The sequence below is a fragment of the Mangifera indica genome, chromosome 11, assembly GCF_011075055.1.
Source record: "Mangifera indica cultivar Alphonso chromosome 11, CATAS_Mindica_2.1, whole genome shotgun sequence".
NCBI classification, from domain to species: Eukaryota; Viridiplantae; Streptophyta; class Magnoliopsida; order Sapindales; family Anacardiaceae; genus Mangifera; species Mangifera indica.
In genome coordinates, this window is record NC_058147.1 from 13,014,502 (window position 1) to 13,023,787 (window position 9,286).

The following is a 9,286-nucleotide window of genomic DNA, read 5'->3' on the forward strand; positions in this document are numbered from 1 at the left end:
CAATATTCAACACAAAATTGAAGGAGAAAAACTAAATAAAATCAACACAAATTTGTGTTCTCATTGCATCAATCACAAAATTGCTTCAACAATTTTTATAACAACAATTTACAAATTATAGATTTTCAATATCAACAAAATTTTATGCAATCGAATAAAATAAATTCACAAGTACAATCTTTTGTGAATTAATCCCTTAGGGTGGCTTTGATATCACTGCAACAATTTTATGGTCTTTGACAATGGAATAGCAAATTAAAATTTAATTTAATCAAACAAACAATCTACAAAACCCCTTTCTAGATCATCCTTGTAGTATGATTAATTCACAAGCATACAAAATACATACAAAACATTATTACACTAAGGTCCTAAAATAAATTAAAATATGTTTCAGGTCTATGGACCTTTCCAAGTAAGTCTTTAGATTCTCAATCTAGAATATGAATTGAATCCAACTTGGATAATCCTCATGCATCTAAAGATCACTAACTCCTTTTGTGTGTGACCTATAGGCTCTTCATTAAGTCAGTAGTGATTGGATTCATGTTAAGCTCTTGAGCTGATATCGATCTGAACATAGATCAAGATTAGCCTCTAACAAGGTATCATGGCTACCCGATTAGTAGAGGTTAACATATGACTTCTTTTAACCAGATAGTGATATAGTTACTCATATAATTCAATCCTTTTGTCATACGATATCTCTTTGAGGTTGAGGTACAGATTAAGTGTCTCCTTCAAGCCTTTTTGAATAACATAGATTAACTTCTGTTAATAACCGGATAATATTCGAGCACAACTTAATTCCATTATAGCCATAGATTTAATTGGTCATTAAGATCAACCAAAAGGCCTTAATTAAGATATCAACTCTCATACTCGAGAATGACAAATTCTTTATTAATCCACTATAGTCTTTATACAAATCTCGATATAGTCAATCATTACCTTTCTAGTAATCCTCTGATCGGACTATGTTGGGTTGGTATCAAACCATACTAATCCTTGGATAAAACGGTCCGATGACCTCAAGTCTAAAGATCACATATACCTCCATTTACTAAAAGGATATTTTCTATAGATACTAGAGTAACAATTTATATGGAATCCTTTGGGCGAGTCAGTTTGGTGGACACATCTATAATGTGCACCAATGTGTTGCACCAAGTCATTAACAAACAATTTTGATACGTGAAAACTGTCATCATCTTTTAATGAGGTCATTTAACACTATAATAACTCTATCACTATTACACGTACCCTTAGTCATGGTAATATCCGAGTTACAAATGTTTTAAGAACAACCACCTAATGTGCACATAAGATTCTCACAATCAAGTGTCCAACACTAATCTCTTCATCATGGTTAAACTATTCTTAAGGTATTTGCCCAAATATATATTAATATGCTTTACGAACTCTAAATTGTCATTAAAAATTACAAATATGACTTTTATTAATGAAGTTGTATCATTATAGAGATTGGCTCTAGGGCACCAACCCTAACATGTACATCAAATATAAATTCATCATTGTAACACCCCTTTTTAAATACATACCCTACCTGAAATATATACCTAAAGGACTGTGTCACTTTAAAAATTTCCTTTATAACGATTACAATAATAAGTGAATAAATGCATGTAGGAATGGATTCAAATCGAGCCTATTCGAGCATAAGCTAGGAATTAACAAGCTTGAGCTTCATATGCCAGGAAAATCGAGCTCGAGCCCAAGCCTGAGCTTTAAGTTGAGTAGCTCGCGAGCTGTGTTTTTCTCACACTCAAACGATGTCATTTTTTATTAAATGAAAAGAAAATGAAATTTTGTGGCTTTCTTCACTTATTTTAGTAGCGTCTCTCTCCAAGTATCTAGTTTCAGTTCCAGACTATAGTTGTGCACTCAATCTTCAGTATTGGCCTCTTTTCTCTGTCAACCAAAATTTTCTCATAGTGGAATAGTTCGTTAGTTCAAGTGTAGTCACATGCTAATAGAAGATTTCGGTATTGGAACACTTATGTCTTCTATTTGTCCAGTGAGCGGGAATTTGATGACGATGACACAAGGACATTTTAGGTTTATGTTTTTCCATTTGTTTACTTCTAATTTGTTAATTTTTGGCTTAAATTTATTGAACCCTAACTTTGGAATTAGGGTTTTTGAATTGGGGGTTTTATCATACTTACTTTTTTGTGTTGTTGGCTTGCTATTGTGGATGTCATTTTATGCCTTGGAATTTTAAAATTGGTTTGTTTCAATCTTTTTTTGTTGGAGATACGTTTAGTCTTTCTAGTTATTTGATCTATTTCATCTTGTAACTTCTTTATGAAGAGCAGCTACATAAAAAAAATGAAATGCATATTGTTTTTAATGAAAATAAATGGTTCTTTGTAGTGAAGAGAATATACATGATTATTCCATGTATATTAATACAAAAGAACATAACAAAGAAAAAAAATTGCAAAATTCAAATGATCATAAATATATTGAGCTACTTAGAATATAACTTCTTGTATCATGAAACCGAAGTAATCGATAATTTCCATTGCATAAAAATGGTAAAAGATAGAACACTAAATAAAAAATCTCAACCAATTCAAACTTGTGCACTTCAATCATAATAGCACATGTATGATGCCTTCACCATATTCTAGAAAAATAACATACCAAAATCAGTAAACCTCTTATTTGGTGCATGAAGAAACTCAGCTCCTTACTCTGTCTTATCAAGTTGCAACACTAATGCCTCCTTGTGACAATACCTTTGAATTGAATAAAGATAACAATTAGAAGAAAAAATAAACAAAAGTAATGCAACACTACTAACTTTCAAATCAAGTTTTTATAAGAATGCTAGTACAACTCATTTAACTGTCTAAGTTATGCTTTTACTATTTATCCTTCATTATTATAATTTTTATATTCTATATATATTTTATTTATTTTAATTACATTTACAACTAACTGTCTAATTTTGATTGTGATGTAGAATCTCACATCAAGAAGAGTAAAACCATCCAGAGCAAGTTAGGCTTCATTGTAAGCATCTAAAGCTAGCACGATGGTTCCTTCTACACGTACATATATTAAGAGAAAATCAGTGTAAATTGAAGCACCTATACCTACTAAAACGGTTGAAATTGATGATGTGGATATTGATTTGGCTGCAATAGAAGATTTTTATGTCTCATCTTTAGCTAAAAAAGATGAAGCAATTGAAAGTACTGAAAGACAAATAGAAGCACCACCTTTTGTTATTCCATCTAATAAGAAGAGAAAAACATCAGCTATTTAGGAGTGTTTTCTAGAAGATATGCTTGTTATATTGGAGATATTGCATATGCGATATGCAAGTATTGTAAGAAAAATTTGAAATTACAAAAAACCAAGGCTACTTCCTATTTGACACGACATATAAGTCAATGTGTTGATAAGAAGAAAACAATAGGGAAGGATTTACTCCGGGGTGGTAGGGGGACAAACTATCTTGGGCTTTGAGTGTTCAAACTTAGGGTTACCTACTCCAATTGTGGTGAAAACAAAGATGAATTATGAGCATCCCAAGGTTAGTTTGAGTTCAATTGAGAACGTTTATTGTTACTGTGAAACTGTTATGAAATTAATTGTATTCATTAATGCAATGATTATGGTGTTGGTGTTTTAGGCTCGAGAGGCCTTGGCTCACCTGGTTATGATATATGAATTGTCATTTAATATAGTTGAGCATCCTGACTTCATTAATTTTTGCCACATTGTACAACCTCTTTATGAAAAAGTTGGAAGGAAACAAGTAAAAGCTGATTGCATTAGGGTTTATCAAGTAGAGCGTATGAAGTTAAAGAAGACTTTTAAAGAGACCAGAAGAATTAGTATTACTATTGATCTTTGGAAGTCAGATCATCAAAATATTAAGTATATGATAATCATGGCATATTGGGTGGACCGATCGTGGTCCTTAAATAAACGAATTATAAATTTTGTGTACCTAACCGTGCCTAAGAGAGGAATAGACATTGCAACAACAATTTTTTACTGTTTAAAAGGTTGGGGGATTAAAAATAAGGTAAAATAAACTTTGCAAATTGTTTTTAGGAATACACATATAATTTTATTACATCTAATTTCATTAATATTCATTCGGAAACTATCATAGTAGACAATGCTACTGCAAATGATAGTTGCATTAAAAGATTGAAGGAAGATTTTCAAATGAAGAGACTTTTGTTGTGTGATGTAAAACTTTTTCATGTTAGGTGCACTGCCTATATTGTAAATTTGTTAGTTTAGGATGGACTGGCTGTAATTAAACCCATCATAGGAGAGTGTGAAGTTTATAAAAGCTAGTGAGGCAAGACAAAAAATTTTGCAAAAATTGCTATATAGTGTGGAATAAAAGAGAGGAAGCTAGTTTTGGATTGTGCTACATGATAGAATAGTACATACAAAATGCTAATGGCAACATTGTAGTTCAAAAAGGTTTTTCTTCATTTTATGTTTGTTGAGTCAAGCTATATGTATAGCCCGACAAGGGAAGAGTGGGAGAGATTAGAGGTTGTCTGTGATTTTTTAAAAATATTTGATGGCATAACAAAATTAATTTCTGGGTCGTAGTATACAACTGCAAATAAGTATTTTCAGGAAATGTTTAAGATAAAAGAGATCCTTAAAAAGCGAGAATTTGATGAAGATTATGTTATATCAATGATGGTGCAAGCAATGTCAGAAAAATTTAACAAATATTGGGAGAAGGTGACTTTTCTTATGGTGATTGCTAGCATCATGGATCCACGGTAATGAAGTTATAATTGATTGTGTTTATTGTAATATATATGTATATAAAGAAAATGTTTCTAACTGATTCGTTTGGCTTGCGATGATTTCAGGATAAAGTTTCTTATGATTACTTTGGCATTTCCTATTTTATCTAGTGAAGAAAATGCCCCTGTAGAGATAGAAAACATCAAAAGAATGTTAAAAAAAATATAAAATGAATACATTGACATGTTATCATCAGGAAATCCATCTACTACATTTGCACATCCATAAAATCAGCCAAAGACTTAACAAGCACCATCAAGTACATTAGGTACATTAGATCATTGTCATTAATTGAAACTTTTTAACATATCATAAATTCTAATATTTAATTTAGAGGTAAATCATCAAGCTCTCGATATTCTAAGAGTATAAATTATGGTCTTGGATGTAGTTGACTGTGTTTGAAGGATCATAAAAAGAAAACATACTCAGAAGAAACCATGAAGTCTGAGTTAGAAATGTATCTTGAAGAACATAGTGTTGAGATACCTGATGATGTAACTCAAGCGACTTTAATGTACTTCACTGGTGGAGGGACAATCAATATAAGTATAAAGTACTTTCACAAATGGCAGTCTATATCTTAGCGAATCCTATTACAATAGTGGCCTCCGAGAGCACATTTAGTGTGGGTAGTAGAGTGATTAACATGAACAGATCATCCCTATAGCCAAAAACAGTCAATATGCTTATGTGTGGAGCAGATTGGATGAGAATACGTTATAATATTAAGAAACAAGATGAGGTAGTCAATTACTTACCACAACTGCATGCTCTTTAAATTAATTTTTCATTTAATTGTTGGAAATATGATTAATAACTTTCATTTATTTTTAATTTCATGAAGATGGAAGATGAAAATGAGACTACTGAGCTTATCTTGCCAGAAAAATAAAGATATAAGGTAACATAATATTTAACAGCATTTGATTCTTAATTATTGTTGTCTTTATAATGTTTAATAGTTGAGTAACTTTGAGGGTGTATTTGACTTTGTTTTTTCTTCTTAATAGAATCTGATTAGGTTTTCCTTAAATGCCATCTAGTTGATGTTTTTTGATCAATCCATTAGAGCTTTTTGGGTTGCAAAAGTTGTCATTGGAAAGCCATATACAATAGACTTTACAACTATTGGGGGTTGCAAAAGTTGTCATTGGCAAGAAGAGTGAGCTAGAGAAGTTTGCTGGTGGACTTTACACAAGAAGTGTCGAGGTAATTAATTGATTTCCGTCCTTTGACTATCTCACTCTGCAAGATTTGACAAGTTCAATAGATAGTTAATACCAAAATTTTATTGAGAAAAAATCCATTGAATAGCTTGATTATAAGCTGAAAAGATCTTCACTAGTTAGTTATGTGCTGCAGTTGAATTTATTAGTTCATGCTTTTCTCAAGCATCACTTTTCTTCTAGTGTTTTAACTCCATACCACACAGAGGAGGTCCTCTTCTCTTTGAAAGAGTTAGAATCACCAAATGAAGATAGTGTTTCAATCCTCTCTTATTTGCAAAAGATTTTTCCATGTTTATACTTTGCTCCTATTATTTTTTACAACATTGGTTTCCTTAGAAAATTTCTCCCATTGTTCTAATCGCTTTTTGGTTATAGATGAATGGAACAACTTTCTTGAGCGAGTGAGATGCCTTTGTGAAGAACTTAAAAGGATCTTATGAACTAGAAGAAGAGCTCTGCCTCTGGGCATCATATAGAGGCCAAACTTTAACTAGAACTGGTATTTAATAAGCCTCTCTGTGGGTTGTGGGTCTGTTAGTGTGGATCTGTATTACACTAGGTTATAATTCTCTACATTATTGTCCCCTGTCTTACATCAATTGACTGATACTTTGTTATGAATTAAAGTGAGAGGTATCATGTACTACCGGAAAGTTTTGGAACTGCAGGCATTTCTTGATATGGCCCAACATGAAGGTAAATATTGCATGATAGAAATAGCAGTGCATTTGATTATTTGCTGCTCATCCGTAATGCTTGATTCTGTGCATATTTGTTTACCTACAGATGCTCTTTCTCTATAAAATAATTGTATATTATCATGTGGTTGATTCTTGCATTACTGGGTCTGGATATTGTACCTTGTAGATTTGATGGAAGGCTATAAGGCATTTGAATTAAATATGGATGATAACAAGGGGAAAGATCATTGGTGACACAGTGTCAAGCTGTTCCTGATATGAAATTCACATATCTTGTTTCATGCCAACAATACGGTATTCACAAGCGATGTGGTGATCATCCTGTACAGGACATTCTGAGGCTGATGACAAAGTATGTGTGCATTTAATTTCTTGTTGAATCGCTAATTGTAGTTAATTTGTACTGATCAGGACATTTTGAATTAGCAGACCATGGGGCTCATCATAACATGTCTGAGATTAATTTATTTTGGAATCAATATTTAAGTTAATTTAACTGATTGATTTATTATTCTTGACAGGTATCCCTCACTTCGTGTAGCATACATTGATGAGGTTGAAAAACCCAGTGAAGACAGATCAAAAAAGATCAACCAGAAGATCTATTACTCAGTTTTGGTGGAGGCTGAACCAAAGTCTATTGATTCTCCATATCCAATTCAAAGTTTGGATGAGGTAAGCTCAAATTTATCTGTGTACAGCCATGTCACAAATTGGCAATGGCTTTTATCAATAGAGAAATCTTTTTTCTACAACTAGGTTAGATCATGGGTACGGACATCTGAATCTGTATTGAAGCATTTACTTCCATATGCATTGGAGGGACTTTCTCTTGCAACTGTTTATTTTTCGTATTTCATATTGTTGACCTAACATTTATATACTTCTTTTCTGTTTTGTGGCTTCCAGACTGCACTAAGTGAATTTATTCTGATGCAATTGCGATTTGCATTAGTCTTTTTCACATTCTCTCTTGGAACAAAGGCTCACTATTACGGAAGGACATTACTTCATGGAGGTGCAAAATATAGGCCTACAGGTCGTGGGTTTGTGGTCTTCCATGCCAAATTTGCCGACAATTACAGGCTTTGTTCACGTAGTCACTTTGTCAAGGGTATTGAGATGATGATCTTGCTTGTCGTGTGCCAAATATTTGGTCAATCTTATAGAGCTGCTGTCGCTTACATCTTGATCACAATTTTTATGTGGTTTACGGTAGGCACCTGACTTTTCGCTCCATTCTTATTCAATCCTTTTGGTTTTGAGTGGTAAAAAATTGTTAATGATTGGACTCATTGGAATAAGTGGATAAGCAACCAAGGAGGTATTGGTGTGCCTCCAGAAAAGAGTTGGGAATCATGGTGGGAGGAAGAACAAGAGCATCTTCGTCATTCTGGATTGTGCGGAATTGTTGCCGAGATACTGTTATCTCTAAGATTCTTTATCTGTCGGTATGGGCTTGTATATCATCTGAAAATTACGAAGCACACAAGAAGTTTCCCGGTATATTCTTAATGCCAAATTGTTTGGTTTATTTCTTCTTTCAGTTACCCCTTATCTTACAAATATAAATACCATAACCAACATTTTGCGCTGGTGTTTTACTTGACCACAGGTCTACAGTATATTATGGCTGGTGATCTTTCTAATATTGTTTGTGATGAAGGTAAGTACCTAGATTCTTCATATAGTTGTATGCATTTGTAGTTGTATCAGATTCATATCTAAAAGCATACCAATTTTAGGAAAAAATGCTGGTTCATGAAAGTTACAAAGGTGCTACTGTTACTGTTCAGGCAGAATAGAACTCATTCATTGGAACAAATATTTGTAAGTGATTGCCAATAGCTTGCATATTGTGCAACATTTCTAAACTTTTTTTCAACTGTGATATACTTTTTCACAGTTGCATATTGTGATATGCAACTGTTGCATATTGCCAAAACTCATTCATTGGAAAAAATGTGATATGCCTTTTCAACTGCACCTGTTGCATGTTGTATCTATTGGAAGGCGAAGATTCAGTGCTAATTTCCACCTCCCGTTTCAACTTATCATGGGATTGATATTTTTGACTTTTTTCTCCGTTTGGGTCGTTAAACATATATATGCTTTATCTGAACAACTCCTTTGTCTCGGCTCGTTCAGCATATTCGAGTCAAGCTTGTGAATAGCTCGTTAGGCTCGGATCGTTAAGCATATTCTAGCTGAGCTCACGAGTAGTGTGACTTGTTAAGCATATTCGAGTTGAGTTCGTTAACAACTTGCGAGCTAACGAGCTCAAGTACAAGCTATCTTTTCACTAGGCTCATCGAGCTCGAGCTGTGCCTTAGGCTCACATGAACACTCACCGACCTGAGCTGGAGCTCATTTGAGTTTGAGCTCGATTTAGTTCGGCTCGAATCTATCCCTGTCTTTGAACCGTCAGAATGAAGGAGATCGGGAGTAGGTTTTTAAAATCTCGGATCGAGGAAGACAAGGTAACCTGCCTAGCTTAGTACAGTTAAAATTGGCTCGGTCAAAAATCCAACT

At 33.4% G+C, this 9,286-nt stretch overlaps 1 pseudogene; it reads left to right on the forward strand.

Annotated features, from left to right (window-relative positions):
* Window positions 1-4,644: 4,644 nt before the first annotated feature.
* Window positions 4,645-8,924, forward strand: LOC123228757 (annotated as a pseudogene).
* Window positions 8,925-9,286: the final 362 nt, after the last annotated feature.